The sequence below is a fragment of the Peromyscus eremicus genome, unplaced genomic scaffold (assembly GCF_949786415.1).
Source record: "Peromyscus eremicus unplaced genomic scaffold, PerEre_H2_v1 PerEre#2#chrX_unloc_1, whole genome shotgun sequence".
NCBI classification, from domain to species: domain Eukaryota; kingdom Metazoa; phylum Chordata; class Mammalia; order Rodentia; family Cricetidae; genus Peromyscus; species Peromyscus eremicus.
Genome location: NW_026734288.1, coordinates 5,341,984 through 5,367,275, shown reverse-complemented (window position 1 = coordinate 5,367,275; position 25,292 = coordinate 5,341,984). Strand labels below are relative to the sequence as shown.

Below are 25,292 nucleotides of genomic sequence, written 5' to 3'. Positions count from 1 at the left end.
ATAATTTCTCTGATGGGTGCTTAGTACTGTTGAAGTTTTTGCTTGTCTCTATCTCTGTTCATAGGCATTTCTCTTGCAAGGTGGTATCCTGTTCAGAGCATTCAGAAATAATAGAGGTCAACCTCCTATTCAGTTTATTTGTGAAGTAATTTGATTTCATTGTAATGTCTGAGTTATAGAATTTGTGTAGCTATAAGCAGAATTATGTGGCTATATTCTCAAAGAAGCACACATTTACAATGTTGTATCATGTTTTTTGTTTTATACCTATGGTTGGCATATTTATGTATGACATATTTTAGAATGCAGTGACCTATAATGAGGTGCATGTCGACATCACTCAGGAAGAATGGGCATTGATGGATCCTTCACAGAAGAATCTCTACAAAGATGTGATGCTGGAGACCTATATGAACCTCACAGCTATAGGTAATACTATAAATGTTCCTCCACATTTTAAATAAAGGGACAACAGTTTCTTAGTTATTGATGCTCTTCTTCAATTCTGTTTGAGAATGAGGAAAAACAAGGTGAATAAATCAGATTTGGTTCTAAGGATCTCTGAAGGTAGTAATGTAAAATTTTCAGTATCCTGTCGTATTTCATACATTTTCTTGTCCTATGTTTTAGGCTACAACTGGGAAAATATTGAAGTTGAAGAACATTGTCAAAGTTCTCAAAATCATGGAAGGTAATTTTCTTGTAAAGGCTCATAGAAATGGGCCTCTAGATATACATAATTTATATGGATGTTTTAATTAAATGAAACAGTGTAAATAATTACAGCTTAAAATGCATTGATGATCACTAAATGCTCATAAAGACACATGGCAGGTAAGTGAATTGTGTTTGTAAGTGATTCTTTTAAGAAGGAAGACAAAAATGCCTACGACAAATCACCATTTGAATAATAGCATCATCAAAACTATGTTGTACAAATGGCAATCCATTTAGTTTCAAAGTATTTCATATTACAAAAGATATACTCATTGAATATGTGATAAGAATATATACACAACCTTGTAATAAGCAAATAGTTCATAGTATAGTTACTCATATAGTGGTTCTGTCTTTGCTAATTTTAGTTAAATAGGTAGTTAGAGTCAAGAGTAAAGCGGTGGTTGTTGTAGAGAAACATTATTCCCTATACCACATGTTGATGAGGAACAGAAAGTCCAACTGTAAATGAAATGTGGAAATATTCTTGGTGTTATTCTTTCTTTAATAGTTATATTATATGTCACTTTGAATACCAGCCATAAAAATGTAAGGACATGGAAGAAGCAATGTACATCTCTCAATCTCAGAACACCTACAAGACATGTAGTAGTCCAATGTTGAGTAAACTTGTTGAATGTGATTCAAGTTTACAAACAATTGGTTTTCCAGCTTCATTGAGAATATCTCAACAAACATACCCTAGAAAGGCCCAAAGAGTTCTAGGACTGTGTAAATGCTTCTGTTTGTCCTGGTTCACATTGAAAATGTAGCATGACTCACAATATAGGTAACTTTATCAATGGAACAAGGGGCATAAATGTCCAAATTCTCCCAGTTCTCTTCAAACATGTTAAAAACCACAGAGAACAATGATGCCACAAATATTAGCCAAGTAATAAAGGCTCTTACCATCAAGGCATATTCAAATATGCAAAGTCATCCTTAATGCAGAGGAACAACATGATTCTAAACAACATGTTAAAACCTTAAGATCTCACTTCTCTTTATACTTAGACCAAATTGTAAAATTAATTCATGAAGATATAAATACTCAACAATGTAATGAATGAAGTAAAGCTTTTAAATGTTTCAATTATTCTTGCAGGCATGAAAGAAGTCATACTACAGAGAAATCATATGAATATATATTGAGTGTGGTAAATCCTTTGAATATCATAGTCATCCTCAAAGGCATGAAAAAACACATACTGGAGAGAAACCCTATGAATATAATCATTATGGTAAAGCCTATGCACACCCCACTCATCTTCAAGTACATAAAAGAACACATACTGGAGAGAAACCCTATGAATGTAATCAATGTGGTAAAGCCTTTACACAGCCATATAATCTTCAAGTACACAAAAGAATACATACAGGAGAGAAACCCTATAAATGTAATCAGTGTGGTAAAGCCTTTGCTCAACACAGTGCTCTTTATTTGCATGCAAGAACACATACTAGAGAGAAACCCTATAAATGTAAACAATGTGGTAAAGCTTTTGTATATTCCAGTCATCTTCAAGTACATAAAAGAACACATACTGGAGAGAAATCCTTTGAATGTAAACAATGTGGTAAAGCTTTTGTATATTCCAGTCATCTTCAAGTACATAAAAGAACACATACGGGAGAGAAACCGTATGAATGTAATCAGTGTGGTAAAGCCTTTACACAGCCATGTAATCTTCAAGTACACAAAAGAACACATACAGGAGAGAAACCCTATAAATGCTATCAGTGTGGTAAAGCCTTTGCTCAACACAATGCTCTTCAACAGCATGAAAGAACACATACTGGAGAGAAACCGTATAAATGTAATCAGTGTGGTAAAGCCTTTGCTCGAAAGAGTGATCTTCAAAGGCATAAAAGAACACATACTGGAGAGAAACCCTATGAATGTAATCAATGTGGTAAAGCCTTTACACAGTCATATAATCTTCAAGTACACAAAAGAACACATACAGGAGATAAACCCTATAAATATAATCAGTGTGGTAAAGCCTTTGCTTGTCACTCTCATCTTCAAAGGCATGAAAGAATACATACTGGAGACAAATACTATGAATGTAAACAATGTGGTAAAACCTTTGCACAGCCTAGTTATCTTCATGTACATAAAAGAACACTTACTGGAGAGTAACCCTATGAATGTATTCAGTGTGGTAAAGCCTTTGTTTGTCACAATGCTCTTTAATTGCATGAAAGTACACATGGGAGAAAAACCCTATGAATGTAAACAATGTGTTAAAGCCCTTGTATGTAATAGTGAACTTCAAAGGCATACAAAAACACGTATTGGAGAGAAACCCTATGAATGTAATCAGTGGGAAAAAGCCTTTGCACAACACTGTCATCTTCAAAGGCATGAAATTACACCTATTGGAAAGAAACCCTATGAATGTAATCAGTGTTCTACAATCCTTTGGTCATCACTCTCATCTAAAAATTATAATATAGCGCATACTGGAGTGAAGCATACAATTGTGATCACTGTGGTAAAGCCTTTGTTCATCATAGTGCTCTTCAATTTAATGAAAGAACACATAATTGAGAGAAACCATATGAATGTAAACAGTGCGGTAAAGCCTTAGCACAGCCCAGTCATCTTCAAGTATATTAAATAACACATACTGGATAAAAACCCTAAGAATGTAATCAATGTGGTAATGCCTAGTCACAACACAGAGCAACCCTAAAACTGTAGTTTAGTGTGTAATTGGTCTCTTAAAGTCTTTGCATATAACATTAGACTTTGAGGTTCTGAAAAAAACTCATACCAAAGGCAATCTGAATATATATGAATTGTTATGATTTCAGGCCACATACTTACATTCAATTACACAAAATTAATTATTTTGGAAAAAAATCTAAACAGTCAACAATCTGTTCAAGCATTATAATGTCTCTTCTTATTTTGTTTACACATGTCAACTAATATGGACAAAAGGCCTATAAATTTAAATGATAAGGTAACTGAGACAGGGTCTTTACATGTCCCTGGCTGTCCTGGAACTCATTTTGTAGAGCAGGGTGGCCTCAAACTGAAAGAGAGCCATGTGCCTCTGACTCCTGAGTACTGGCATTAAGGGTGTGCACTACCATGCCCATCACTTTCCATCTTTTTGCGTTTCTGCTTTTGAAGGCTAACTGACCTACACACTTCTAGAAGACACTTCTCTTCAAATACATGAAATAATAAATTCTGGTGTAAAATTTCATAGATGTGTATCATTGCTTTTCTATTGCTTTGGTAATGGATCATATCTAAGTGAACTGAGAAAAGGATTTAATTTGGCCCTTGGTTCCAGAGCAATATATGAACCCTGTAAAAGTGGCATGGAAACAAGTGTCAGACATGGCAGCCAAAGCAGGCAGCTAAGAATTCACATTCTTGTCCTGCAGCAGAAAGCAGAAAGTGTAAATTGGAAATGGTGTGCATATGTAAATACTCAGGCCAACCCTCAAAACTGATTTCTTCCAGCAGGGTACCATTTTCTAAATCTTCTCAAATATTTACACAGACTGAAAATGATAGAGTACTCTGACTTCAAGCCTACATGCTTGCTTTCTGTTATATGGACTAATTCATGATGAATAAAAACTCTGTAATCCTTTAGATGCCTCAAAACCCATGTTACCAAAATTATAATAGAAAAACATTCATGATTAAAAATTAGTTTAAAGATTTGCTTTTATTTTAATTATGCTACGTGTGTGTGTGTTTGTGTGTGTGTGTGTCTGTCTGTCTGTCTGTCTTCCTCTGGATATATGAATGTTCATTCTGGTTCCCAAGAAGGTTAGACCCTTGGAGCTTCTTGCAAGAATTACTGGAAGTCATCCAAAACCTGATCTTGGTCCAGGTAATGAACTTGTGTTAAAAGCTTGATCATGTCTCTATCCCTGTCAATATTTTAAAGCTTTTTATATTCTCTTGATATAAGAAAATAGATAGGTACTCATATAAAAGAAAACTATTTATGTAAGCAATTTGGTTAAAACTTTAAATAACGCAATTGTTTTCAGTTTCATGGAAAAAAACCTTGTTTAAGTCTTTTGTTGTAGATTTGAAGTAAATAAATTATTACCCAAGTTAACTGAAGACTGATATGAAGATCCCATTGCAGCTTCTATTTGGCAACATTTGAGTAAGATACTGAAGTGTGGGATATAAGGCAAATTCAATTAGTAAAGTTTATTTTGTGGTCCTTATATTAATTCTGTGGCTTTTGTTCACCTTCTTTGGCACTTTCACTTATTCAGAGGTACTTATCTGCTGCCTTGTATAGAATGGGATAAGTATCATCTATATGGTTCATTTTTATTTAACTCTCAGGCAGTATGTGATCACACTTTTCAAGTAAGGGTGTTTGTGAAACGGTGGTGGATTTTTTGTTCATGGTTTTATTTTTAATATTTTTTCATAAATTCCCTTGAAATGTTGTTTGTTATCTGCTTGGTTTGAATGTCAGTAATTAGTCATGGATACATTAGAATTCATGATCCTTGTGTGTCAGTCTCCTAAGAACAAGTCTAAGGGTAGATGATGTACTTTCAATGATTGTTGTTTTGTCAAAAGTGTAGGGAAAGGGGCATGGGTAAAGAAACCCACAATGACCCTGGAGCCCAGAATTAGGGAAAGATGACACAGATAAGGCTAGTTTAAAAAAAGCACAGTTTGGCTCAAATCAGTGCCATCTCTGCCCCTGGCCAACTAACTTGTGAAACTAACCAATCACAGAATAGGATAGTAGAATCCTGTCCCTAGGGCTCAGAACCAGGGAAAGAAACACAACTTATGTTTTGGACCTGAGCCAGAGAAATGAACTAAGGAAACATGCCCTGACTCTGAAACTGGTGCCAAAATAACACTCTTGGTCCCTAGAATCAGAGTCAGTGAAATAAATATGCCCTTCCCTTAAAGGTAGTGTCAAAAAGCCAAGAAAGACCAGTGAAAGGAAAACAATTTTTTCCTGTAATCAGGACCATTTTGTCCTAGCCCACAAAACTGGCCAAACACTGGGCAGAAAAAATACTGATTGGTTGACTCCATCCCCAAAACATCCTATATAAACTGCCCTGCCTGGTCAATTGTCCTCTCCACCCTGGTAGAAGAAGCAGCTACTCTCCTGGACTCCTCCTACCCCCCAAAAAATCTCAAAAGTGTTTTGGGTGTGAAGAGCTTCATTCACTGGTGCACGGAAGAACCTTATTGGGATGTCCCAAGTTGTTTTGAGCAAGGGGGAGCTGAATAGAAGAACCTTACTAAGATATACCATAATGGATTGAGCAAGGAGGAGCTGAACAAAAGTACCTTGCTGATGTTTCAAGTTCATTGAGCAAGGGGGAGCTGAGCAGAAGACAGAGCAAAAGACCTGAAAAGTAACCCTTTTGTCCTGAGCCAGAGGAGATTGCTACATTTTTGTAATTTCTTTGGCCAGAAAAGCAGGGCTTTGCTAGGAAGCCCCCTTAAGAGGGTGCTGAACAAAGCTCCGCTGTAGTGGGTCTCCAGGAGAGGAGGAGGATTGCTATATCCTGCAGGGAGATCATCACCCATCACACCAGGTATAGCTTGACTTTTCCGAAGAGTCGGGATACCCTTCCCTACTGAAGTACTTCCAGGCCTGACTTTCCTGAGAAGTCAGAAAATCTTTCCTCCAGGGTTGGGCTAAACAGCTCCAGGTTTCCAAGACACCTGCCGGGCAGAGTTGTTGTTTTGAGCAGCTTGAGGTGTCTGGGATACCTTGCCCTCTAGGACTGAATTGTCTTTTTGCAGTTCCAGCTATCAGAGCTGTGCTAAGCAGCTCAAAGTGCTTTCTGACTCTCAGGTAGTCAGGATACCTTTCCTCAGATTTGCAAAGCTCATGTTTTGGTGCCAAAATCTGGGACCAAACTCAGAGTTGTTGGAACCTTTTTACTTACAAATACATTTTAATGAAGTTAATTTTAAAATAATTAAGAGAGAATAAATCATTAAATATTTCATGTATGTATCCAAAGAAACATTTTCATCTATCTGGAAGAGATGTAATAATTTAAGGGAGTCAGTAATCAACTGTCTATTTCACAATAAAATTAATGTGCAATGAATATGTATACATTATTTAAAGTCCGATGCATCTTCATGTCCTCATCTGTTATGCAGTTGGCACATCATCCCAAAGTATTGTCTTCTAAGGGAATTATCCAGAGATGCCAGATAATGTAATAACAGTGAGATTTATTTTGTGGGGTCTACTTTTGTCCAACTTCATATGGTGATCAACATTACATTACAGACATGCACAAGAAAGACATTTCCACCACACCTGTCTCTTTGATGCTCAAATAAAATTAGTTGTAATATTAAATCAATAAAATACCATCTTTTCAGATTGTAAACATTTTCCTTGAAAGATAATGCAAAGTAGGAGAAATTGAATGATAAATCCTATTTGCAAATGAAAATGATATATAGCTATCTCTTTTTTTCCCCATTTTATTGCATCTGAATTTATTTAGTTTATTCTGAGGACCAAACATTTGTTCATAGCAGTTTCTCAGATCAACAAATGAATGTGAGAGACTATCTTGAATGTCAGTTATTAGTCATGGATATTATATAAATTCATAATCTACATGTGTCAGTCTTAGAACAAGTCAAAGGGTAGATGATTTACTTCCAATAATGGTTATTTTCTCAAAATATTTTAACAATATTAATGTTAAAATACTTAATAGATTATATAAAAACATTAAATACTTATGTGTGTATCCAAAGAAACATTTTCATCTATCTGAAAAGATTTAATAATTTAAGTTAATTAATAATCAACTGAACATTTTACAAAAGAACTTGATGTATTATGCATATGTATATATTATTTGAGGTTCCATGCATCTTCATGTCCTCAACAGTTATCCATTTGGCATAATACCTTGAAGTATTGCCTTCAAAGAGAATTATAGAGATGCCAGATAATGTAATAGCAGTGACATTTACTTAAAAAAATCTGGTGTGTGTGTGTGTGTGTGTGTGTGTGTGTGTGTGTGTGTGTGATGTGATGTGACTATGGGTTTTTAGGCCATGACAGAAATATGAAGAATAGAAGACAACTTTGTGGGGTCTACTTTTTTCCATCTTCACATGGTGATCAAGATGAGGTCACAGTCTTGTGCAACACAGACATTTCTAACAGAGCTGTCTCATTGATGCTTAAATAAGATTAACTGAAGATTAAAACAGTAAAATATTATTTTTTTCTGATTGAAAACTTATTTTCTTTTAAAGATAATGAAAATAGGAGACATTGACTAATAAATATTATTTGTGAATAAAAATGATATACTCATATCTCTTTTTGTCTTTTTCTTGCATGTTGAATGACTTAGTTTATTCTTAGGACCAAAAATTTTTTCATAACACTTTCTCCAAACAACAAATCAATGTCAGAGAGTAGTTTCTGTGAGTAAAGGTGGTTGATGCTAAGCCTGCTGTCCTGAATTCATACTCCAGGAACCCATATTGCTCCTACAAATCTTCCTTTTATTTCTACACTTCTGGTGTGGCATATGGACATTCACATACCGGCACGTACATAAATAATTTCAAAACACAAATAGGTGCCATTTAGGTAACTGGCAAACAAGTGATTCCCTGGCTTTCATCTCTGGAACTCACATAGGATGAATAGATAGCAGACACATAAGTTGTCCTCTCACTGCTACATACACATCATGGCAGAAGAATAGCATCAGTACATTCTGGACTACATTTCCCAGGATGCCTTCCTCCACAGCATGAGTACACTCTGGCTTCATTTCCTAGGATGCCTTTCCCTAGAGCTTCACTACATAAGGACTTCATTTCCCAGGATGCCTTTCTGTAGATGCTCACTATGTTCTGGACTTCATTTCCCAAGATTCCTTTCTCTATAGCATCAGTACATTTGGACTTTATTTTCTAAGATGCATATCTCTACAGCATCACTACATATTGGACTTCGTTTCCAGGATGACTTTCTCTAGAGCATCAGTAATTCTGAATTTATTTCCCAGAATGTGTTTCTCTATGGTCTCAGTACATTTGAACTTCATTTTCCAAGATGCCTTTCTCCATGGCACCATGATATTTGAGACTTCATTTCCCAACATATTTTTCTCTATAGCATTACTATATTATCCACTTCATTTCCCAGGATGCCTCTATCTACAGCATCACGACATTCTGTACTTCATTTTCAGGATGCCTTTTTGTATAGCATCATTATATATGGACTTCAAATCCCAGGATGACTTTTTCAATAGCACCATAACATTTTGTACTTCATTTCCCTGGATGTCTTTCTATATAGCATTACTACATTTGGACTTTCTTTTTCAGGATATCTTTCCCTAAAGCATCACAATATATGGACTTCATTTCCCAGAATGACTTTCTATGTGTCAGCACTAAATTCTGGACTTCATTTCCTAGGATGTCTTTTTTCTACAGCATCAGTACATTTGGACTTCATTTTCCAGCATGCCTTTCTCTAGAGCATCACTGCATTCTGGACTTCATTTCCCAGTATATTTTTCTCTACAACATTACTATATTCTGCACTCCATTTCCCAGGATGCCTTTCTTTACAGCATCACTGTACTCTGGACTTCATTTCCCAGGATGCCTTTTTCCATAGCACCATGACGTTCTGGACTTCTTTTCCCAGGTGTCCTGTATCCTGAGGAGTTTCCCCCTTTCTTCATCAGTTGCCCAGGGCCCTCAGCAGGTGACCTGACCTTCTGCAGGTTTGTGGTACCTCAACAGTGTGATGATGGGGAATAGGGTCAGGCATCATGTTCAGGGGTTTAGGGTGAGGTTGTTACGGTTAGAGTTACTGTGTTAGGTTTATTGTTAGGATTAAGCGTTACATTTAGTGATTTGGCCAGGGTTTAGGGTCAGGGGGTTAGGGTTAGGGTTAAGGGTTATGAGTTTTTAGGGTTAGGGTCAGGGGTTTAGGGTTAGATTGTTTTTAGGGTTAGTGTTAGGGTCACAGGTAACGGTCAGTGGGTTCTGGTTATGGTTAGGGTTTTAGGCTTTTAGGGTTAGATTAGGGGGAGTTTTTGGTACAGTTATGGTTATATTTAGGGTTAGGATTAGGATTATATTGGGGTTAGGGTCAGGGTCAGTATTAGTATTAGGGTTAGTTGTCTCTTAGTTGTGGACTTCATCTCCCAGGATGTCTTTCTCTCTACATCGACATTGTACTAGAAACTACATTTCCCATCTTGGTTCATGAGTTGGTAGGATACTTCTTGTTTTCTCTTTTTGCATCAGAATAATTTGGACTCCATTTCCCAGGATGTTTTTCTCTACAGCATCAGTACATGTAGGACTTCCTTTCTCAAGATGACTTTCTCTATACCATCACTACATTTGGACTTCATTTCTCTGGATGCCTTTCTCTAGAACATCACTACATTATGGACTTCATTTCCCAGGATGCCTTTCTTTACAGCATCATAAATGTTGGAGTTCATTTCCCAGGATGACTTTCTCTACAGCATCACTACATTATGGAATTAATTTCCCTGGGTGGGTATCTCTACATCATCTGTATATTCTTGACTTCATTTCCCAGGATGCCTTTCTCTATATCATGATGACACTCTGGACTTTATTTACCAGGTTTCATCTTTTCTTTTTCATGTGTCTAGTGCCTTCAGAATATGGTCTTGACATTCTGCAGGGTTGTAGTGCTTCAGCAGTGTGAGTGTAGGAGTAAGGGTTAGGCAGTCAGTGTCCGGATGTTAGGGTTAGGCTTAGTATTAGGTTAGGTTTATGTGTTTCTATGTTTTTGGACTTCATTTCCCAGGTTGCTTTTCCTTATTAGTCGTGTATTAGAAACTCCATTTCTCATCATGCCTCTTGGATGATTTCCTAGATTGCTTTTTTCTTATACCATCACTGTGTATTGGACTACATTTCCCAGGATGCTTTTCTCTGTATTGTCCATCTATTCCAAACTACATTTCCCATCATGCCATTTGGATCAGAACTAAACTTATTGTTTCCTCTTTATACCATCCATATGCTTCAAACTTCACTTCCCGAGCATACCTTTATGTACAGAATCAGTACATTTGGACTTCATTTCCAAGGATACTTTCTTTATAGCACCAATACATGTGGACTTCATTTCCTAGGATGCCTTTCTCTAGAGCATCACTATATTCTAGACTTCATTGCCCAGGATGCTATTCTCTACAGTACCAATACATTTGAACTACATTTCTCAGAATGACTTTCTTTAAGGCATCACTACATTCTGGATTTCATTCCTCAGGATGCCTTTCTTTATAGCATCACTACACTTAGAATTCATTTCCCATGAAGGTTTTTCCTATAGGCAATGGTTCATATGGACTTCATTTCCCAGGATGCCTTTCTCTAGACCATAACTGCATTTGGACTTCTTTAAGCAGGATACCTTTCCCTAGAACATCATTACATTCTGGACTTCATTTCCCAGGATGCCTTTCTATAGAGTATCTGTGCATTCTGGACTTCATTTCCCAGAATGTCTTTCTCTATAGTATACTACATGTAGCACTTCATTTCCCAGGGTCCCTATCTCTAGAGCATCATTACATTCTAGGCATCATTTACCAGGATTCCTTTTTTAGAGCATCATTACATCCTGGACTGCATTACTCAGGCTGCATTTCTCTATAGCATGAGTCCATTCTGGATTCATTTCCCAGGATGCCTTTCTTTTTAGCATCAGTACATTCAGACTTTAGTTCCCAGGATGTCTTTCTCTACAGAATCACTTGTTTTGGGACTTCATTTTCCAGAGTCCCAATCTCTACAAAATTATTACATTCTGGACTTCATTTCCCAGGATGCTTTGCTCAAGAGCATCATTACATTTCAAACTATATTACCCAGCATTGCCTTTCTCTAGAGCATCGTTACATAGTGGACTCCATTTACACGAATGACTTTCTTTATAGCTTTAGTATATTCTGGTCTTCATTTCCCAGGATTCCTTTCTCTACAACATCACTACATAAGGATTTCATTTAACAGGATGCCTTTCTCGGGAACATCATTACATTCTGCACTTCTATTCCCAGGGTACCTTTTTAGCATCAGTACATTTGGAATTTATTTCCCAGGATGCCTTTCTGTATAGCATCAGGACAGTCTGAACTTATTTTCCCAGGTTGCCTTTCTTGACAGCATCAGTACATTCTGCATTTCATTTCCCAGGATGCCTTTCTCTATAGCATGAGTTCATTCTGTACTTCATTTCCCAGGTTGGGTTTGGGTTAGAGTTAGGTTAGAGTTAGGGTTAGGGTTAGGGTTAGGGTTAAGTTTAGGGTTAGGTTAAGGCTCATGCTTGGCAGCAGGAGGTATTGTAACAGGAGCAGAAATGAAAAACATATGGTCAACTCCTTCATGTAGGTTATATGTTCATTCCGGACTTGCTCTGCCCCAAATACTTGTATACCACTTCCATTTGATAACAGAATACCACTGTATGTGTCCTACTTTATGGCTTGGTTGGCTTGGTAACATGACTTGGTTTCTTGGCAACACCCAACTCCTAATGAGTTTATGTTGCATTATAAGGGGATGGACCATTGTCAAATGTTCATTTTCTCCCAGTGTTTAGGATTAAGGGCATGTGCTTGCATGCTTGGCCATATTTATTTTTGAAAAGGATTCTATTGCCATCAGTGGCAGAGACTGAAAATGACTTTAAGAGGTAATGTATTTTCCCAATTATAAAATTATCTTGTTTGTACGTTATTCACTTTTGTTCTTTTCCTCTCAGTGTGTGTGTGTGTGTGTGTGTGTGTGTGTGTGTCTGTGTCTGTGTGTATGTGTGTGTAGACTGTGGATCACAGGCTTTAAAACTTACAGTGATCTTTAAACCTCTGTGTCTGGCGTTCTGGTAAAAAAAGAATGCACCACCAAACACAGCTTATAAAATATTTTTTTTGTGAAGTTTCCAGGAAGGCCAGAAGATATTGTAGTCCCTCGTGTTGGAGTTACAGATAGTAGTGAGCTTCTATATACCCTGGGAATGGAAGCTGGATGTTCTGAAAAAATCTTGAGTACTCTTAACTGCTACTATATTTTCCACACTAAGCTCTCTATTCTTGATTATTTTTCTTATCCAACACAGCATAGTCAGGCTGATGCTGATTATAAAGTAGAATTTTCCTTCATTTGAGAGAATGAGTCTCAGCCAGGGATGACCTCCCCCCCAATTGTTCATCCATTATAACATGATCAGCCAATTATCCATATGTATACAACTATTAAAAATGGACACAGCAGCTTGTATTATTGTATTTCAGCATATTTATTCACATATAAGTAACAATCAAGAAGTAGCAAGTGATTTGGGAAGAAATGTGATGTAAAGACTTTTAATTAACAAATTAAAGAAATAATTGTAATAATGTAGATGTAACTGTCTTATTATTTAAGGAACACAGAGCTAAATGCAGATTTAAAAGACCCAGAGGTCAGAGAACAGTAGCTAAGAACTGAGACCAAGACCACCTCTTTACCACCCACTGGTGCTGTTGTCCTTCCTCTGAGAAAGAGACCTACTTCCTGTGTGTCTGTCTTTTTATTGACTTTATGTTCTGCCTTCTCATTGGTTGTAAACCCAACCGCATGACCTCCTCTTAACTGCCTGTCTATACAGAACTCTAGGTCTTTAAGGTTGGTATTGAGATTAAAGGCATGTGTCTTCATGCTGGCCATGTTCTTGACATACAGACTCTGCCTGATATGTGATCAAGTTAAAAGCATGTGCCACCACTGCCCAGCTTCTGCTATGGCTTGCTATTAGCTCTGACCCCCAGGAAAATTTATTTATTAACATACAAATAAAATCACATTTGAGCACAGGTAAAATATCACCATAATTTTAAATAAAAAGAGGGAGTAGATAGATGGCTCAACAAATAATGGCACTAGGAGCCAGGCAGTGGTGGCACACACCTTTAATCCCAGCACTCAGGAGGCAGAGGCAGGTGAATCTCTGTGAGTTCGAGGCCAGCCTGGTCTCCAAAGCAAGTGCCAGGAAAGGTGCAAAGCTACACAGAGAAACCCTGTCTCAAAAAACAAAAACAAAAACGAAAAAATAAATAAAACAAAACAAAAAAGAGCACTAGGTGTTCTAACTTAGGTCCCAGGTTCCATGCCCAGGACCTGCAAGTAGCTAAACATTTGCTGTCAATCTAGTCCCAGGCATTTCCTGCCTTCTGGCCTTTTTAGTTACTGTGCACAGACACATACAGGCAAAACACCATATAATTAAAATTATTTTTAAGAAGCTAAAATAAAGAATGGGATTCTCTCCAGTAATGTCACAGCCCTGAGACAGACAGCACCCAGGGCTAGTTAAAGTGAACTCTTCTGGTCTTGCACAGAAACAGTTGTGGCCTTCTCCCAAGCCTTTGTTCTAAGATTAATAGAGCTCATCATAACTGTTCATTTAGGAGCAGAGTAAACAGTGCTGTTAAGTGACTTCTCCTTGATGCTTTCTGTATTAGTGTTCTCTATCTATCATATATTGGAGAATTGTGGCATTGTTATGTTACCTTTTAGATCAAATATCAAGATTGACAGGTAACATGGGCTCCAAAACACCTATTTTCACTCTGTCATTTGCTTGACTTTCAGGAAGACCTTGTGGTGCAAGATGAACATGTCAGAGACATTTCATTTGATCATTTTTACAATTTATATGTTTCTGCATGAGTTTGAAGTAACAGTGTCTTAGCTTGTACATTGTGATAATATTCAGAAGTGTACTTGTAGCTAGAGTTTTCTCTAGTCCTGCCTAGTCCACAGTCAGGATAAATCTCTCACCCGCCAGTCCCACAGCCACTCAGACCCAACCAAGTAAACACAAAGACTTATATTGCTTACAGACTGTATGGCCGTGACAGGCTTCTAGCTATCTAGTTCTTACATCTTAAATTAATCCATTTCCATAAATCTATACCTTGCCATGTGGCTCGTGGCTTACTGGCATCTTCACATGCTGCTTGTCTTGGCGGTGGGTACCATTGACTCCTTCTGCCTTCCTTTTCTTTCTTTTCTCCTCTCTGTTAGTCCCACCTATACTCCCTGCCTAGGCACTGGCCAATCAGTGTTTTATTTATTGACCAATCAGAGCAATTTGACATACAGACCATCCCACAGCTTTCCTCTATCTTTTTTGTTGATTTTTGCATGGAAGACAAGGTCTTAATGTATAGTTCTGGCTTTTCTGGACCTGATTTCATAGACTAGACTTCTATTCAACTCAGAGGCAGATATACCTACCCTTGCTTTCTGAGTGCTTGGGTTAAAGGTATGAACATTACACCTAGTCTACCTAATCTACTTTTCTGTAGTTTGTAATTATTCATACAATTTCACTCATGTGTACTCTGTACTGTTGATCTGTTTACTTGTCTCTCTATGTTAATAGGCATTTCTCTTGCAAAGTAATATCTCATTCAAGGGGTACATAATTGACAGATGTAAACTTCCTATTCAGTTTTCATCTAAAGTGACTTGGTGATTATATTGCAATGTCTGTTATGAAATATTGTGGGAGGATCAGAATTATATGATATACTGTCAAAGAAGTATACATTTACAATGCTTTCTGTTGTACACATGTATGGGATGTTTTAGAATGTAGTGACCTATGATGATGTGCAAGTTGGCTTCACTTGGGAAGAGTGGACTTTGCTGGATCCTTTCCAGAAAAATCTCTACAAAGATGTGATGTTGGACACCTACTGGAACCTCACTTCTATAGGTAAGACTGAATATTCCTTCATGTTTTAAAATAAGGGGACAATATTTCCTTGGTTATTGATTCTCTTCAGTAATTTGATTGAGAAAGGAGAATAAGGTGAATAATTCAGTCATGCTTCAAAGAGTCACTGAAGATAGTAACTTAAATTTTGCACAGTTTCCAATAAAATATCATACATTTTTTTGATACTATATTTTAGGGTACAGTTGTAGAGACAATACTACTGATGAACATTTTCAAAGTTCCAGAAGACATGGAAGGTAATTGTCTTGTGCAAGTTGATAAAAATGCACCTGTGAAGAAATTGTAATGTGTTCTAGAAGTATTAAACAAATGCAACAGTGTAAATAAGCACTGTTTGAAGTGTGTTGGTGATTATTAAATTCTTACAAAGCACATACCTCAATTTTAAGTAGGTGAATTGCATTTGCAAGGCATTCTTTTAAGAAAGAAGACAAGGGGAAAATGCCTCAACAGCTATCAACTTTTGAATCATTGCACCATGAGAACTATGCTGTAGGACTGTAAACCCATTTATTTTATCCTACTCATATTAAAAAATTAATAATCAGTGAAGAGGTGAGATGTATATCTCCAAAAAATTCTAGTAAGCCAAGTCCATAGTAAAGATAGTGTTGCTCATATATTTATTGTGACTGTGCTGTTTAGTGAGAAGGGCAGTTAGAGTCAATAGTCAATGGGCATTGTCATGGAGAAATGTTAATCCCTATTATAAATCTATGAGGACAGGAAGTCAAACTGAATTCATTGTGGAAACCTTTTATTTGTCATTCTTCCTTTACTAGGTATATCATTTGTCACTCGGGATACAAGACATATGAGCATAGAGATATGGAAAGACATATCATACCTCTCTCTCAGACCAATTAGAAGATATGTAGCAGTCCCCGCATTGAATATATTTGTTGAATTTGATGCAAGTATTCAATTAATTGTTTTTCTAGCTTCATTCAAACACCAACAAACTCACATTACAGAAAAGCCCTATGAGTACTGGGACTGTGTAACTACAACATGAGTGTAAACGTAGTGATAAATCCTAAAGATCTGTTTCCTTTTATAATATGACCAAATTGTAAAAATAATTTATACATATATAAGGAGTCAACAGTGTATTGAATAAGTGTAATGAATAAGCTTTTACATGTGCCAATTATTCTTGCAGGTATGAAAGAAACCAAACTGCAGAGAAACCTGTATTTTTTCAATGTGGTAAAGCCTTTGCATATGAGAGTCATCTTCACAGGCATGAAAGAACACATAGTGGGGAGAAAACCTTTGAATGTAATCAGTGTGGTAAAGCCTATAGTCATCAGATTAGTCTTCAGATGCATAAAAAAACTCATACTGGAGAAAAACCCTATGAATGTAATCAATGTGGTAAAGCCTTTGTTGATCAAAATATTCTTCAAAGGCATGAAAGAATACATACTGGAGAGAAACCCTATGAATGCAATCAATGTGGTAAAGCCTTTGTTCATAACAGTGTTCTTCAAGTACACAAAAGAAGACATACTGGAGAGAAACCCTATGAATGTAAGCAATGTGGCAAAGCCTTTGCACAATATGGTCATCTTCAAAGGCATGAAAGATCTCATACTGGAGAGAAGCCCTATGAATGTATTCAATGTGGTAAAGCATTTGTGCGTCAAAGTCATCTTGAAATGCATAAAAGAACACATACTGGAGAGAAACCCTATGAATGTAAACAGTGTGGTAAAGCCTTTGCACAGCGTGGTAATCTTCAAATGCATGAAAGAACACACAATGGAGAGAAACACTATGAATGTAAAGAATGTGGCAAAGCCTTTGCACAAAAGAGCCATCTTCAAATGCATGAAAGAACACATACTGGTGAAAGAATCTAATTAATATGGTAAAGCATTTGTATCACAGTCATCTTCAAATTCACGAAACAACACATACTAGAGAAAAACCCTATGAATATAGTCATTATAATAAACCCTTTGCCTATCACAATCATCTTCAAGTGTATATAAAAAACATACTAGAGCTGGGCAGTGGTGGCTCACGCCTTTAATCCCAGCACTCGGGAGGCAGAGCAGGAGGATCTCTGTTAGTTCGAGGCCAGCCTGAGCTACCAAGTGAGTCCCAGGAAAGGCGCAAAGCTACACAGAGAAACCCTGTTTCGAAAAACCAAAAAAAAAAAAAACATACTAGAGAGAAACTTTATTAATGTAATTAGTGCTATAAATCCTTTGTATGTATCAGTAATCTTTGAAATCATGAGAAAAAGTCATATTGCAGAGAAACCCTAAAAATATAGTCTGTGTGGTAAGGTTTTGCACTTTATACAGGAGTAAAACTTTTGTGTGCATCTGATCTCTTAAAGCCTTTGCTTATCACAATAGATGTTGAGTACCTGAAAATGATACTGAGGGCTATTTATTATAATGTATTAGTAAGATCTTTAACCAATACACTTACAACCAATTACACAACATTATTTATTTTGTAGAAAAAAAGTTGACAGTTTCAACAAACTGTTCAAGCATTATGATCTCTGTTTGTATATAGTTTGGCCCACCTATCTCATGGGGGAAAAATGAATTTATGAAGCACTATGTATAGAGTAAAAGGGCCAGCTAAAGAAACATACTTTGTCCCTGAATCCAGAGCCAGTGAGAGATACACTGTGGTCCTGAAACTAGAGGCATAATTTTAAGAGGGACCAAGCAAAAGAATCGCTTTTTCCCTGAAAGCACAGCCAATGAAACACACTCTAGCTTTGACAAACTGAGCACAAAACCAACCAATCAATGAGCACAAAATGTAGACTAACTCTGAGATTGTCCAAGCACAGGGATTGAAATCCAATCAATTCCCACCCCAGAAATCTCCCTGGAAAAACTCAGCCCTAAGAAGCCCCATATAAGCCCTGTGCATGTTCAGTTGGCTGCTGACCTTTTCCATACTGGAAAAGGAATCCAGACTCTCTCCTTGATTCCTCCCTCCACAATACATGACTTGAATTACTTTTGAGTGAAGACTTCCTTTTGCCCAAGTGGATCAGAATATCTCTAATGACTTGGAGCAAAGATGCAATGGACACTTCTTCTGGGAAACTCCCTTAGGGGAGTGGAACAGAGCAACAACTGACATCTCTGGTTGGAAAACTCTCTTAGCAGAGTAGAGCAGAGCCCATCTCTAAGAGCTCTCTCTCTCTCTCTCTCTCTCTCTCTCAGAGAGAAGCAGAATTTCTCCATCTTGTGGGGAGATCATCTCTCATGGGAATACATCTACAGGCATAGCCTAACTTCCTGTCAGGATACCTTTCTCCTCACAGCTGTAATTATATAGGATACCTTCCAATCACACCTGTAGGTGTAGTCTAACTTCCTAAAGACAAGGTACATTCTTTCATTAAACAATAACATAACCCTTTTAGATTTTATACTTGTCTTAAATTGCATGAAATAACTAATTCAGGTGTAAAACTCCATGGATTTGTATTAGTTCCTATTCTGTTGTGATATAATGTCTAGATCAACTTATAAAAGTGTTTAATTTGGTCCTTAATCCCAGAGGGATACATGATAACCATGAAAGTGGCATGGAAACAACTGTCAGATGTGGCAGCAGAAGCAGAAGACTAAGATCTCACATCCTTAACTGTAAGCATGAAGCAGAGTGTGGCACCTGTAAATGATGTGAGTATGTAAATTCCCTAAGCTGGTAGTTCCAGTAACATATTTCCTGCAGCAGGGCAGTATTTCCTAAATCTTTCCAAATGAAACCACCAATTACAAGTATACATTTCTGGAACTCATGCCTACATACTTGCTTTTGGTTATATGAAATAATTCATGGTGAAGAAACACTGTAATAAGCCATTAGACCAGCTAAACACTGGCTATAGGAATGAGTACTTACAAGAGAAAAACTTTCATGAATGAAAAATTGTTTTACTAAAATTTGCTTTAATTATAATTATGTGATGTCAGTGTTTGTCTTTTGGAGTGTGTGAATGTGCATGATGTTCCTGAGAACATTAAATACTTGGATCTTCTTGTAGCAGGAATTACAGGAAATTGTCAAAAATCAGACCTTGGTCATGGGAATGAACATTTCTTAACTGCTCAGCTATGCCTGTAGTGTTGTAAATATTTTAAAAACTATTTCTATCATTTTGACATCAGAAAATGGGGACAAACTCATACAAGAGAAGAACCCTATTTGTGTAAATAATTTGGTAAAGACTTTTGAAACCACAGTTGTCTTCAGCTTCAAAAAAAATACATTTCATTTATTTTTCATTGTAGCCTTGGAGGAAGTAAATTATTTACCATGTTCACTCAAGACATATGGTTGAGACCACTGCATTGTGGTTTCTATTTTGAAACATTTGAGGTAGAGACTCAAGTGTGCTCTATGTATGGCAAATCTATTTAGTGAAGTTTATTTTTTGATCTTTATATCCCTTCTGTGGCTTTTGTTCATCTACTATTGTGCTTTTACTTAGTGACAGGTATTTTTTTTTGCTGTAATGTATAGAATGAGATCCTATTCATCTCAATAGTCTATTGTTTATTTAAATAGCAGTCAGTGTGTGATCATACTTTTCAAGTAAGGTTGTCTATGAAAGGTGGTGGGTTGTTTTTGCTGGTTTTGTTTTTCATATTTTCACATATACCCTTGAGATTTTGTTGTTTGTTATTCATCCTGACTTGGATGTCAGGAATGATTCAGGGATACATTTCAACTCCAAATCCTCATGTGTCTCTTTCCAGAATACAAATCTATGGGTAGATGATGTACTCCTAATGTGTGCTGTATTGTGAACAAAATTTAACAATGTTAATGTTAAAAAGCTTAATAGAAGAGAATATCATTAACATTAAATGCCTCATTAATGGTAACTATTAGGGGTCCAATCTCCAATAGTCTCCTTCCCAGGGTCTGCAGAAGAGTTGCTACCATCAGCGAGAATAATCTGAGGAAAAAATCTCTAAGCATACTGAGCTCTTTGCTCTACCCACTTTATTCTTCTGTGACAAAATTCTGCCAGTCATGTCAAAGAACCAGTCTACAACCTCAGCAGCAGCCACTCTTTCACAATATAATGCAAAAGCTTTCAAGGTCCCCATAAGAACATTGAGAGTCAGCTTCATTTTCATTCAAAAGGGGAGTGAATAAAGGAAGTGGGGTCACATATGGCCTGGAATAAGTCAGAAAGTGAATTTAGGTGCTCAAAATATATCTTCATTTGTGGTTAGGTGACAATTTACAACTTTATCATAAATGAGCTCAAACTACAATCTGACAAGTTGTTAAGTAAGAGAGTCTATGAGTCACTAAAATAAAACTGCCTTTATTTTCTTATGTCCTCATTTCTGGCAGGGCAGAAGAGTACTCCATAGCTAGGGAAACTGCGCCACAGCTTGAAGCACCTAGTATGAAGAAAAACCATTTGTTCTAAGTTAGTTGCCCAAAGGTTCCACTTGGGTTGTGAGAGAAGGGAGGTCTGAGCTTAATTTGCACTATATGTGTAATGAAGGAAAGATGGAAGAGTTGGAGACACCTGCACCCATGCACTCAAATATTTTCATTAATTACAAACAGCAAAACATATTAGCCTCAATGAAGTAAGACCATATACTAAACCCAGGGTGGTGATTTTGTTTGATTTTTAGTAGATTCACAGAGTGAAATATACTGTCTCTCATTTTTAAGACACCCCCATACCCAAAACAGTGATTTGTTCTTCTTTTTCCTCTTAAAAATTTGTAAATGATTTATTTTATTTTCATTTTTTTATTTATTGTACATACTGAACACTGTTTCTTTTCTCTCCTCTCCTCACACTTTCTCTCCTGCCTGCCCATCTACCCCACCTCCCTCCTCACTTCTGCTCCATCTCCATTCAGAAAGAGACAAGCCTCTCATGGGCTTGATCAAAGCCTGACACATAAAATTAACTCTGATTTTAGTTCCTCCCCCTGCATCAAGGCTGGGCAAGGTAATCCAGCATGGGGAACAGGTTCCCAAATGCCAGCTAAGCACCAGGGACAGGTAAAGATCCCACTGCTAGGAGCCTTACAAACAGACCAAATTGTACAACTGTCACACACAAGCAGAGGGTCTATGATGGTTCCATGTAGGCTCCCTAACCATTTGTTCAGAGTATCTGAGTTCCTGCAAGCTCAGTTTAGCTGTTTCTGTGGGTTCCCCATCATGAACTTGACCCTCCAGCTTGTACAATCCTCCTCCCCTTCTTCAGCTTTTTATTTACTAATACTTGATGAATTACTTTTCATTTTTCTTTGTTCTGAAGGAATTGGTTGGAAAATATTTGTACTTTAACAGGACATATATTATTTTTAAGAATTCCATAACATATATTTAGACTACACTTCACTCTTCCATCACCAAAAATGTTACATGAAGTTTTTTAAGCCCCTAGAGGGAAGAATATCTTCCTGTTATTCATAAATTTCTCCACAGAAAATGATTAAAAATGTGATGTAAGCCAGGTGGTGGTGGTGCACACCTTTAATCCCAGCACTTTGGAGGCAAAGCTAGGCGGACGTCTGTGAGTTCGAGGCCAGCCTGGGCTACCAAGTGAGTTCCAAAAAATGTGCAAAGCTACACAGAGAAACCCTGTCTCAAAAAACCAAAAAAAAAAAAAATGGGATGTAAACAATGAAATTCACTCACCATTGATGAAAATTTAAATCATGAAAGTTGTAGGGGAATCATCACAATTGAAAATAATTTTCTTAAAAAGCATGACTGTTTTTCCAAAAATGGAATAACTTTTGACTATCCCACATGGATGTTTTGCTCTCGTTTTTATATGCATGTGAATAAGGTTGAAGATATTTAGTATACTTAATGAAATTAGAAAATATTCTGTCAAATGGAAAGACGAATTCTCAAAGGAAGTGATTGGAAAGAGAATGGAAAAGGAACACAGAAAACACTAAGGATCTAGAAGGAATTCCAAAGTATTACAGGCTCCTGAGCAAAAAGAAGAGGGAGCCATTAAAAGGAGGATAATCAATAATATGCACAATGTAAGAAAATGTCATTAATAAATCTTTGGCAATGATGCTAGTTATAAGCAAAGTGTAGAGAATGAATAAAAAATAGAGGTTACCAGAGAAGACTCATGTACATCAAACATAGGAAATGTTTTAAAATTAAAAAAGAGGAAACAGCCGGGCAGTGGTGGCTCATGCCTTTAATTTTCCAGCACTCGGGAGGCAGAGGCATGTGGATCTCTGTGAGTTTGAGGCCAGCGTGGTCTACAGAGTGAGTTCCAGGAAAGGTGCAAAGCTACACAGAGAAACCATGTCTCGAAAAACAAAAGCAACAAAAAGAAGAGGAAACAATGTCAGGTGCCTCAGCAAAATTAAATCAAGACGTTCTCATCAAGGAGTGAAACAACAATTAACAATTAAGGGGTGTCTGACTTCATTAAAATTAGGATAATGGAAATAGTAAATAAAATATTCAGACAGAAATGGGGAAGTTGATGAACTTTGTAGTGTTAGAAGCAACACTGTTAATATGTATCAAGCCTGGGAAAAATAGAAAAGGTAACAAGTGAGTAGACTCTTATAAGTGGAATGGGAAATGGAGTGGATGAAATTACAATGTAGCAGAGTACAGATCACCATAACCCAAATAAATGCCAGGTGTGGTGGCCAGCCTCTAATTCAGATCTTACAGGCAGAGACATGGATATTGGTGAGATTATTAAGGTCACTCCACATAGTTAAAAGGGAGGTTTACTAAGTGGTGTAACTTACAAACGAAGGGATAGGTAGGTTGCAGGATCTAGGAAAGGTGTGGCACAGTCCAGTGGTGTTCTCTGGAGAACTCTGCTCAGTCTACCTCCAGCGTCCAGGGTCAAGGAACCAAGAAAGATAGTGCATCAGGATCTCAAGTCTTCAAGGTCCTCATTTGGCTCTGCCTTGTAGGTGTGACAGTTACCAAAGGCTCAATGGGGGTTGGATCTTCCAGATGAAGGTTAAAATGGCTACCCATAAGAATGTTGAAAGACAGAAAGACAAGCTATCTTGATCAGCTGTGTGTTTATCTTGACTCAGTTAATAAGATGAACAATCAAGAATGTTTTCTATAAAGCACATGTACATATCCATGCACATGTGTTCACAAGCAAACGACCTCATACATGTTCCAAATATGATACTAGAACTAGAAAATGGGACCCATACAAAGAAGTCAAATTATGCAGGAAAGGGTATTTATTAATTGGAGCACTCTAGTCTCATTATGGCTCAGCAACCTGGAAGTAACTCAAAATCCAGAGTTTCTACGCAAAATTTTTTTTAGAAGAAATGTTATTTTAATATACTCATCTCAGATAAAAATAATTAAAATACTAAGTGCAGAAGATTCCATTATTTGATCCCTACGTCAATGCAATGTGCATTTGTGAAACAGGGTATCAAGCCTTCCTCAAAGATAAGCAGAAGTTTGGAGTAGGTACCTCAGATCAATCTATAAAGCAAGACTCTGAATTCTGAATTGTGAATTTTCTGTAGGTGACATCAGGGACTCAATGAGCATACAAGAAGCTCTAATGATGCAGAGTATTTTCATTGCTGAGGTTTCTGTGTGTTACCTACTCCCTGGAGTATTTTTCTTGTTTGTTTGATTAGAGATAGGACATTTGTATATAGCCCTACAGTCTTGCAATGTGCTATGTAGATCAGTCTGACATCAAATTGACAGATATCCTTCATCCACTGCCTCTTGTTGGGAGGATTAATGTCATAAGTCACCATACCCTGCCTCAGTGCTGAGTACTTATTATAGCCAATAGTAAGCACAAATACTACATAATTAATAAATCTGTTGAAAAGGATATAGTATATTTTGTTTAGTAGGAAACTGTGGTGAACATATCCATGGAACCACCTGTAAAAAAAAAGATGGCTCTCCATGCTTAAGAAACAGAACATCCCCATGTACTTGTGGTGGAAATGTAAGCTGTACAGAACATTTCCCAGGGTCCTCAATGTGACAAGTTCCACGGAGCTCTTAGTCATAGAATGTTTTCTGTCTCAAAAAAAAGGCTGCATGACAGCCACATAATTTTAAAGAAATAGTACATTCTAGCTTCCTTGATATGGAAGACTGCTGTATGGGAGATTTCCTTTAGTGAAAACTGTACCAAGTGTCAAATTGCTCTTAGGTGCAACATATTCTTTTTCAGACACTATTTACAGCACAAGTTTATTAATTTTACAATGAATAATGAAATTTGAAAACTTTGTTTTCCTGTTGAACTAACCAATCCTCACTAAATTACTGTTCAGAAATCCTTATAACAATGTAAAATTTCAAATGGGCCTGAACAATAGTCATAGTCTTTTCTCTCATAGAAGCATACCCAAGATAAGGTTTACAGAAGCACTCTGAAAGAAGAAATTTTAAATGCATCCTGATATTGTAGTGAGTGTAATATAACTAGAACTATGGTGATTCTGACAAATATAATTGGACTAGAGTAAGTATAGCAAAGGTTCAGTAAAATCACCCATTTTAAAGAGGGATTCAAAACATTATGTTGGTGGAAAACTTGCAAGTGTACAAATTAGGGCATATCCTTCAATTTCTATGTAAACTTCATTCAAATGATTTATGCAACACTGGAGATAAAAGTTTGCATCAAAATTTGGAAACAGTTTTTGACTCATCTTTTAAATCTTATTGGGTATCCAAGATTCCTTATTGAGGATGAAATATGAGAAA

At 36.9% G+C, this 25,292-nt stretch overlaps 1 pseudogene; it reads left to right on the top strand.

The window, feature by feature from the left end:
- LOC131900943 (zinc finger protein 431-like) overlaps positions 1-25,292 on the top strand; it is a 52,689-nt pseudogene that overhangs the window by 19,137 nt on the left and 8,260 nt on the right.